This window comes from Ctenopharyngodon idella, chromosome 10, assembly GCF_019924925.1.
Source record: "Ctenopharyngodon idella isolate HZGC_01 chromosome 10, HZGC01, whole genome shotgun sequence".
In the NCBI taxonomy this organism is placed as follows: domain Eukaryota; kingdom Metazoa; phylum Chordata; class Actinopteri; order Cypriniformes; family Xenocyprididae; genus Ctenopharyngodon; species Ctenopharyngodon idella.
Window position 1 is genome coordinate 48,194,859 of NC_067229.1, and position 11,014 is coordinate 48,205,872.

The following is an 11,014-nucleotide window of genomic DNA, read 5'->3' on the forward strand; positions in this document are numbered from 1 at the left end:
GTTCTCTATTTGTCATATGATTCATTGCATCATATGCTTTTCTAAATTATATACATTATTTATTCAGTGGATAGACAGATACATATGCATTGATAACATGTAAAATTGTAATATAATTAGATATGATGAATTAAATGAAAGTGTAGAAGTCTTTTGTGGGGTCAACTAGCATGTGTACAGCAAGAGCGCCAGCTGGTGGAGAACATTTGCATTGCATTTTGTTATATTTTGCACTTAATACATACATAGATATTGTTTTTGCCCTGTTCAAAATTGTATTCTGCACAGCATGGTCTTAATATATGAACTGAGTGAGGAACAAAAAGGGATTTTAAATATTATTGAATAGTGTTAAATTATTTTAATTTATATAAAAGAAGAAATTAATAAATGTTAAATAAATCATATATAAAATAATAAATTATTTAAATAGTTAATATTTAAACATTAAGTAGCCTATTAAATATAATATAAAATATTATTACATTGATTTATTTATTTAAAATGATAAATAAATATGAACAAATCATGTCTGGTTGTGTTATTCTCATTTTAAGCACTGCATAAAATAACTGTAAATACATAACCAAAAATTAACAATCATCTCTTAAAGCTCTTAATTTAATTTTTTTTTTTTTATTTAAAGAGAAAATAGTTTAGAGTTTAGACCATGGACTGTAAAAAAAGATGGACACACACCTTCACTCTCTTCCATTGTAGTAAGTGAAGCCGCTGTGTGATCCCATTGGTTCAACGGACATTTAATGTGTAGCATTTAGCGCCTGATTATAATTCCTGCAAAATCACGTTATAATTTATGTAGTTTAAAATGTGTTATAATGACCATTAATGTCTTATAAATTACATGGTTCATATAACTGAAGCTATAGGTTGTGAAATCAAGCATTTCTTGTTCTTACTGTTTTGTTTTGTTTTTAGTTAGCTTATGTACTAGCATAGCATACATCGACCTGATTAGCCTGCTAGCTTAGCTTATATTATATTAGGTATGTTTTTTGCTTCCAATTTCTGTTTCCAGTTTGTTTTATTATGCAATACATAGGCATTCATTTTATATTTCAAGCATGTTGTTTGTGCACTTAAAGGATTAGTTCACTTTCATATAAAATTTTCACTCACCCCCATGTCATCCAAGATGTTCATGTCTTTCTTTCTTCAGTCGAAAAGAAATTAAGGTTTTTGATGAAAACATTCCAGGATTATTCTCCTTATAATGGACTTTAATGGTCTCCAAACGGTTGAAGGTCAAAATTACAGTTTCAGTGCCGCTTCAAAGGGCTTTAAACGATACCAGACGAGGAATAAGGGTCTTATCTAGAGAAACCATCAGTCATTATCGAAAAAAAAATGTAAATGTATATGCTTTATATAAACAAATGATCGCCTTCCAAGTGCTTCCGCCAAAACCGTACTTTCGTATTCTTCAAAAAGCTTACGCTGCATGTCCTACGCTGTATGTCCTGTAAGACTCTTATTCCTCGTCTGGTATCGTTTAAAGCCCTTTGAAGCTGCACTGAAACTATAATTTTGACCGTTTGGAGACCATTGAAGTCCATTATAAGGAGAATAATCCTGGAATGTTTTCATCAAAAACCTTAATTTCTTTTCGACTGAAGAAAGAAAGACATGAACATCTTGGATGACATGGGGGTGAGTAAATTATCAGGAAAATTTTATATGAAAGTGAACTAATCCTTTAATGTAATAAACATCATACAATAGTGAAATAGGTTATAATTAGTCAAGACATCACGATGATAACTTTTGATCAGGTATTACCGCCTGGGTCCTAAAGGATTCCTGGGGGGGACTCGATTTCTCATGACACGGCCAGTGTGCCAATATGACGCTGACATCTCAAATCTCGAGTCTGTGCATAGTGAACTTGAAGCCCGAATCTGCGCAGGAATGGAGCCGCGGTATCAAGGTCCCGCCCACACTCCTGCAGAATCGGTTAATACTGCTCATTATGTCGGTGTGAAATAAATAGTTCTGGAAATGTCGAAATTACAGCTCCAATCTCTTCCCGAAGATCCAGAAAAAAGTCTGTGTGCTTCAGTGACTACTTCCCTCAGAGAAGCTGTCAATCATGACTTAAAAACCCACGTTTTTATATCATCAAATAACTAGCTAAAAACAAACTTATTTAAAGAACAAACACTTTAACATCAGCGTGATAAAAACTGCCTAAAATGACAGAAACCGTCTTTGGAAAAAAAATATTTGACATCTAATTTGACTGTTTAGTTTGTCTCACGTCCCATTACATTACATGGAGAGGGCGGGGTTTATGACCTATACTGCATCCAGCCACCTGGGGGCGATCGAGACGCTTTGGCTTCACTTTTCAGGACTCGTGTGGCACGCTTGAGTTTAGACATATGGCAGCTCTTCTGTCAAATGTCTCCATGTAGCAGTTACATGAATAAAACATTCATGCTGTTGTATCTTCAGATGAATCTGATTGTTCTGAGAGAAAATGATGCATGATCGTGGTATTCCCTTATCATGAATCAAGTCTTCCAAACCTGCAGGAAACATGCTCAACGAGAAATGTGAGCCGAAGGCCGTACGTGCGTCTCATGGGAACGGCTGCAGATAATAGTCAGTGCATGATCTCCATGGTGTCAGCAGACACGTGTTTACTCATTACGCCCATAAGATAGAGACTTTCCATACCGACAGTTAATGCAGCGAGAGCCATCGAGAGCAGTCCCAGAATGCATTTCACTTTTTATTCCTATTTGCACCTGCAAATACATTGAATTAGGCTAAATGTGACATTTTGAAGTAGAAAAACTGAAATAGTATTTGTTTTATTCACAACAAATTTGGTAACACTTGAAGCCTTTATGTATGCTGCATTATAAATGGACTTTATAATGCATTATATCTTGTAACTAAAGTTAAAATGCATTATAATATTTGCAGATTCCTTGTTACATCTAATATTGGTTGTTTTTCATGTGTTTTAATGCATTATACTTCCTAAAGGTGTTACAATGACTAGATAAGTATTATAACTGTGGTTACAATTATTCATGAGATCATACAAAGCATTATAATGTGCATTACAAGGCATAATTAATGCATTAAAAATACTTTTATAGTGCATTATATATATCTATACAGGCTTTAAGTAAAGTGTAATAGCGATGACTGAGTAATCAACCACCACTTACTAGCTAAATAAAAAGCCATCATGACGCATCAGTCTCTCATGGAAAAACTCAGCAAGGCCTGAAAATATAGCGAGAACATGATCATTTTAGAGACTCTTAGTACGGCATTATAGGAATCGCTCTGCACTTCATAGAATGAATCTCTTGTAGAAAGCTCTCCAGATAATTCTCCATCCCCTCACAAGCTCTGTTTATGCCTGGTAAGTACCCAAGAGAGAGTGTGTGAGGGTCTCTGTGGTATATTGCTCTGTCAATGTGCCCTACTTGCAGGTACACATGACTAGGATGAAGTCGCTGACAAACACGAGAAAGAGATGACGACTTTGTCATCATTTATTGTCGCCCTTTACCTTCTAGGATTCTCTTGTTCTTCACGGAGCGAGAGTTGTGTCGGTAAGTGTTCTGAGACCGGGCTCAATTAGAGACAGGTAGTCAATATTTCATCGCGTACACGTGTGTGTGTGTGTGTTTGCGTCCTCAGCAGGTAACGTCAGTTTGTCGGTGTCTGTCAGCAATAACTCCACTCTGCTGGTTGAGTGGAACAGCGGGAGCAAACAGACGACCCAATGTGCACTGCTCATTTCAACTGAAGGAAGACAGGAGATTCAGATACACCTTGTACCAAGGTTAAATCTCTATAAAGCTCAATCTTTGACAGAGAGTGTGGAAATAAGTTTCAGTGATGAAATATCTCGGCTGTTTTTGTTCTGTGTTTCAGGTCCGGATCTCTCCTACTGGAAAACATGACAGACACTCTCAAACACTTTTTCTTGTGCTCCTGTTTCGAACAGTCTCAGGGACTCTTGTGCTCTAAGAACATAAGCTTTGTCATGGGTAATTTTTTTTTTTTTTTTTTTTTATGATAATGTATATTTATAGCCTTGAAATCTCACAAATGCTCTAAAACATAATTTAATATAATTAGGCATGAGTATATCAAGCATTTATGTTGATTTAACAAAACCGATATCCGATTATGTAAAAATGCTTAAATATCGGTTAAACCGATTATCAGTCAATCTCTATAAAAATATATTTAGGCAAAAAATAATAATATATAAATTATATAAAAAAATATTTATATATATATATATATATATATATATAATTTAAGATAATTATACATGACATATATATATCTCATATATATATGACAAAATATATTTTGGCATAAAGGAATGAATATATATATATATATATATATATATATATATATATATATATATATATATATATATATATATATATATATATATATATATTAGTGCTGTAAAAGCGATTAATCGCGTCTAACATAAAAGTTTGTAAATATATAATATGCGTGTGTGTGTATATATGTGTGTATATATTAACTTTTACATTACATGCAATTAATCATGATTATATATATATATATATATATATATATATATATATATATATATATATATATATATATATTCCATTACTAGGATTATAAGTGTTCATAATGCTTTATAGATTTATAAAACATAATCAAATGTTATGCATTTGTTTTTTTTAAATCATATCTGAAATATGAATCAATAAAACCTGTATTACAATCATCTTTTTTCCCTCTTATCACAGGTGCCGTTACCACACCAGCTCTGGTCCTGATGTCAGATACTCAGAACTCTGCCAGTTACATCAGCATGTAAGTCTCCTTCCAATGTTCAGATCCTTCTAGTTCAGATTTTTGCATAATCATACCTGCTGACATTATAGGTAGTAATAAGACTGTCAGGAGTTTCCTAGAAAACCACTAGAGGGCATCAGGACACAAGACACCAAAACACATGACATTGGATGTGATGTCAGAGTTTTGCTAGATTCAGAAGGATGTTGTGGCATATTAGGTCTATATTAGTTTAAGAGGATGCTTTAATGTGTATTTACAATTACATTTAATAGCATAAAAACACAATGCAATGCAGTGACTAAAATAGTTTAATTCAACAATTGGTTATCTTCTTATAAATATCTGTGAAAAGTATGCAAATTGTCTATATGGGATTCCCTGATGATCTAATGCATTTGCCTAAATGTGCATTACACAATGTGGAATACTGTGACAAATGTGATGAACATAATTTCCTGTTCCTGTTTCATATACTTTTTTATTTATTTATTTATTTTTTTTTTTTAAATAGTAGGCAGTACTTTATACAGTAGTGTCCAAACGTCATGTCTGGAGTGGATATTTGTTTTTAATGAACCTACAAGTTTGATTAAACCATCAAAATATGAGGAAAATATTTTATATTTTTAAAAAAAATGTAATTTGAGGGAAGAACAAAAGACTAAACTTGGTTAAGGTATTTATTTGGCAAAATTAATTGGCAAAAAAGGCAAACTACAGCTATTTTACTATGAAAATAAAAGCTCACAGGAAAAAGCTCACATTGACTAAAAAATAATCAGTTATTAATATTTCATTGGTTCGCTCTTGTTTTTGCATGTTCATAATTTCTTTGTATTACAGCCTGTCCAAATATTATTTTTCATTGCATTATCACAAATAAAACAATCAACTCCAAGCTCAACTATGCAATATGCTTACAAAATCTTTTACAATTTTTTTATAATATTCGAATAAAGGGTGAAGACGTCAATTTTTCTATGCCGAACATCATTTTTGTCCACTACTGTACTACTCTATACTATAGTAAAGCTGGAATTACATTCTTAACATAGCAAATGAATCTGTTCATTGAGATGACTCATTTGAACTGATTCAATTCGCTAACATGAATCGGATCACATGCTCTTTGCAGATTCAAATGTTTTGTTTTATTAATTACTAATGCACTGAAATGTTTATGAAACTGCTAAAACATTTTCTGAAGACACTTATTTTTAACCAGAATGTCAACAATGGTTCTGTTTTTCCTCTAAGCTTGTCTTGTCATCGTAAAAGAGTCTGCAGTGTTTCTCCTGAAGTGGATTTACTGTTAGTCGGAGTTTATCCTCTTTAAAAAAAATAGAGGAAATAATAAAAGTGACTGCGTCATATCTGCTCCTACGTTTCACACCTGGGAAAAGTGTCACCATATGCGTCACAGTATTTGTAATCTCTCCTATTTATTTAAAAACTGTAGTTTTGCATCAAAGCGTGCTTCTCTGTCATTCTGTGGGCTGTAAACAAAAATATGGCTTAGTCATGGGCCTTCTCTAAATGTTTAGGGAAGAGCTACGGGTTATTCCCGTTCATCTAAACAGGAAAGAGTCACTTGATGGACTCACACTGCCCGACTGGATCTTTTCAGATAATTCACAATCAATCGACTGAAATTTCCCTAAAGCATTTTCATCTGCCTTCCTGGAAAGCAGTGTCAAATGTTAAACTCTGCCACATTGACACATAATTGCAGTCAGAGAGAGCGGCATCTGTGTTTGGACATGTTGGTGTTGTTTATACGAATACTGATGAGGTTTAAAACTCACAAGCACCCAAAAATAACCCCATGACCCATGATGCCGGTCCATCTCAAAGCGGCCCTTCTGTGGACAACACCTGCCGCTGTCTCATGGTTTATACACAAGCCTCGTCCACCCACAGCCGGCTGTTTACCCTCAGAGAAATAGATCAGAGATCAGGGATTGATGCTTCATGGAGGTCGCCTTTGTTTATGAAGCTCGCATGCCATGTTCGGCTTTGTTTTGAAGAAGCACTGAGTTTGCAGATGTCAAGCTGTTTGTATAAATGGAGGTATTGATAGTCAATGCCCGCAATGACACTAAAAAGGACTTTTCACACTTGAACTACTTATTCTAAACCCCAGGTAAACAGAATCCTGGGAGTTTCACATTGCTCATAAATTACCCAGGGTTAACAGTTAATCCTGGGTAATCATGACGTTTCACACTGTACATTCCTAAACACTGGGTTAACGCTTTTATTTGCATATTTGCGGTGTCGGTGTCATTGATTGGACGTGTAAAATCTTCATATTATAGATTGCCGACTGTACTATCAAGTTTCTTTCTTAATGGACTATAAAGGTACAGTAAGAATGAAACGGTCTCTTCTTCACTCCAGTTGACACATTTTCCGTCACCATTTGACATTTTTTCCTCATCAAACGCTGAAACGAATGTTTATTGTTAACGGTGCAGGCGAGGCTAAGGCAAGGAAAAGGTCATGTGGATATAATACCAGCCGTAGTAACTTTATTAACAAAAAAACATGAAGGTAATCTAACAAGAAAACAGTCCACAGGAGAAAAAAACAACACAATAACTTCACACTAAAGCAAAGACAATACTGGACAAAGACCTGAACTAAATTGAGGGCTTAAATACAAGGAGAAAACGAGTAGCAGGAAACATAGTGAACAAATGCAAATTGAATACAAACACAAGAAACAAGGAAAATTTAACTGAATGTCCAAGAACACAAACATAAACCTGATATTTATACAACGCTCTGTGTTTCCGTGACTGTCTAAAGTATGTGAATACGAGGCAGATGATTGGCTGTCGGTTGCTAATAATCTAGCCGTAATCTAGCCTGCTCCGGAGCAGGGTTTCATAACCCTGGGTAAAAAGCTGTGATAACCCCGCTTCTAAAAAAGTGTGAAACGTTCCTTTACCTGGGGTTAAAAGTGGGGTTTGGTGATGTATGGTGATGATAACCTGGGGTTAAGTGTAACTTTACACTTCTTTAGCCTCCTTGTTAGAGTGTCCGCCTCCCATGCCAGCGGACCCGGGTTCGAGTCCTGCTTAGAGTGGACGGTTCGAACAGGAGGGGTTACATAAACACAGTGTGTAAAGGCCAAAAGAGCTTTCACACTACGCTTAACCCCAGGTTATTGTAGTTCTGTATTGTAGTATTGTAACACCACTTTTAACCCCGGGTAAAGGAGCGTTTCACACTTGTAACTCAGAGCAGGATTAGAGATGCTTTTGCAGTTTTAACCCCACAATGCCAAACTTGTCTGGTGTGATAATAATAGTGTTACGGCTAGATACTTAGCAACAAACACCCAATCACGTACTCATATTTGCATGCTTTGGACAGTCAAGGAAACACTGCGAATTGTATATAAATGATAAATTCAGTGTTTGAGAGGAAAAATGTCAAATGCTGACAGAAACCGCAACAATTTAAGTTAAGAAGAGATTGCTTCATTCTTACCTTACTTATAGTGCGAAATGTCCATTTAGTTTAAACTCGATATGTTCTTATTTGCATATTTGCAGTGTCATTGATTGGATGAATGAGACCTGTTTACATAAAAGCTCTAGCATTGCGCATCCTCATGTTGCTGACTGCACTATTGAGTTTATACTGAATTGACATTTCAGACTATAAAGGTAAGAATGAATCGGTCTCTTCTTCAGTCAAATTGTCATGATTTCTGTCAGCATTTGACATTTGTCCTCTCAAACACTGAATTTATTGTTTATATACAATGCGCTGTTTCCATGACTGTCCAAAGAACGCAAACATGAGTACGCGATTGGTTGTCTGTTGCTAAGCGTCTATCTGTAACATTTTAACACCGCATGGTTTCACACTGTACAAGTTTGGCACCGCAATGCGGGGTTAACACCGCAAAAGTGGCTCTAATCCTGCTCTGGAGCAGGGTTTCATAACCCCGGGTAAGAAACGGTGCTAACCCCGCTTCTAAATTACAATTGTGAAACATTCCTTTACACGGGGTTAAAAGCGGCATTTAGAACTACGAAAACCCAGGGTTAAGCGCAGTGTAAAAAGCCCTTAAGAACGTTAACCCAGGGTTTAGGAATGTACAGTGTGAAACGTCAGTTTATGAACACCCAGGATTAATTGTTAACCCCAGGTTAATTATGAGAAGTGTGAAACGGGAAGCAAGATAACCCAGGATTCCATTTACCCAGCGTTTAGAATGACCCAGGGTTAACTATTTCAAGTGTGAAAATCCCTCCTGGGTCATTCTAAACCCTGTATCCTGGGTTATCTTGCTTCACATTTCACAGGGGTTAACAATAACAATTTGACAATTTGAACTGTATATTCCTAAACCCTGGGTAAATTTCCTTATTTGCATATTTGCGTTTTCAGTGCTATTGATTGGACGAGCGTAGCACGCAACTTGTTTATATAAAATCTCTAGCATCATCCTCATTATATATTTCTCACTGTACAAGTTCATTTCTGAATGGACTTAGCGGATTATAAAAATAAGAATGAAATGATCTCTTCATTACTCCAATTGACGTGTTTTCCTTTGCCATGTGACATTTTTCCCATCAAATGCTGAAACGACATGAAGCACATGAATATGAGGCACATGATTGGCTGTCGGTTTGCTAAGCATCTAGTCGTAACATTCTAGCACGTTTGGCACCGCAATGTGGGGTTAATTCTGCACTAACCCTACTTCTAAATTACAAGTGTGAAACATTAATTTACCCAGGGTTAAAAGCGCGGTTTAGAACGATGATAACCCGGGGTTAAAAGCCCAAAGTGGCCTAATTTTTAAACAAAACAGCTCACCCAAAAATAAGTTTTATTTAGATAAATAAATGCTGTAATTTTGTGTTTTACAGGAAGTGGTTGAGTAGCGGTGTGTTTGGAACGACTTTAGCTACATGTGTCATTCTTCTAGTCTACATTATATACAGAAGATGGACGGGGAACGGCGTCTTCCGACTGCGTCTGAGATAGAGAAAGACTCTTCTGGAAATTCAATAGCCTAGTTAAAAGAAGAGACATTTTACTCCCACTGACATTTCATTCAATCTCAAGTATATTGATTTTGTATTAACTAAACTGCAGCAGACCTTGGACAGAGTGAGCGCCATATTTAATGTGATGTGAATGAAAACGAGGACAGAAGTACAGTTGTGCATGTCGATCATTCATCCACGAAAAGTCTTTATTAAACAGACATCTACTTTCATTCATGTCAAATTAGAAATATTTTGACACACGAATTTGAATGACAGTTGAGAATGTTTATGTTTTCTGTCATTACAAGTGATATACATTTCTGTTTAAACCTTTATATTGTATGTAATGTTCATAGGAAACAAAAAACATTTTGATGTCATGCTGTGAAAGTAACATTTAGGGTATAAAACATCTTTTGTCTCATACGAAAACACAACTGCTGAATGTGTAACTCTAACCTTGAGGTTTGTTTTTTCTGAAAATGCTTTCTAAACTATTAGATCAGCCTGTTTTTATTCTTGCAAACAAATCAAGGTACCAAAACAACAGTCGTGCACATGCACTAAGTTGCTGGCCAAAAGAGAACATTAGCTAGCATAGAAACGTGGTTGTTAACTGTCATAGATTCAGAAGCACATTACAGTAGGCCTAATTTTTTATTAAAAAAAAGATAAAAGATCAGTTTTTGCAGCCGCACGCCTCTCACCTGGCAGATCAAAAGCTGCTAATGAAGGCTCTCAGCTCAAAGAAGGGCTCTTAAAGCAAGTGCTCAGACAGGATGTGCTTTAAACACAATGCTGGAATTACCATCCAGGCCACCATTACAAACAAACAGTGTTTAAGTTATGGACAATAGAAAAGAGTATAGTAGTACATGTCAAGGATAATGTTCAGTCAGACAGTCATTATGGTTAAATAAATCCTGGCAGAGGGGTCTTGTATCAACCCTAAGGAGTTTATTCTCTGATAAAGACATTCACATGGTAATGCATTGTACTTTTAAAAATTACTATATGTCCAAAAATCAGCATGAATGCTTAAGTACCTTTTTGTTAATACAAATTAAAAAAGCATGTATGCTGTAGTTATTTAGGTGATATATTTACTGTATAAGGGTAGGCTATCTTCTCTGATATCACAGTGTTTTCTGTGG

The 11,014-nt window shown here is 35.4% G+C and overlaps 1 long non-coding RNA gene across 2 annotated transcripts; it reads left to right on the forward strand.

Moving 5' to 3' along the window:
• The first annotated feature begins 1,658 nt into the window (after positions 1 to 1,658).
• Positions 1,659 to 10,781, forward strand: LOC127520959 (uncharacterized). 2 transcript variants are annotated; one of them, XR_007932239.1, is made up of 5 exons: positions 1,659 to 3,596; positions 3,685 to 3,829; positions 3,922 to 4,037; positions 4,791 to 4,857; positions 9,738 to 10,781. It is a non-coding gene; the product is annotated as an uncharacterized LOC127520959 (long non-coding RNA). The 2 variants fall into 2 exon arrangements; XR_007932238.1 differs by having other exon boundaries at positions 1,659 to 3,829.
• Positions 10,782 to 11,014: the final 233 nt, after the last annotated feature.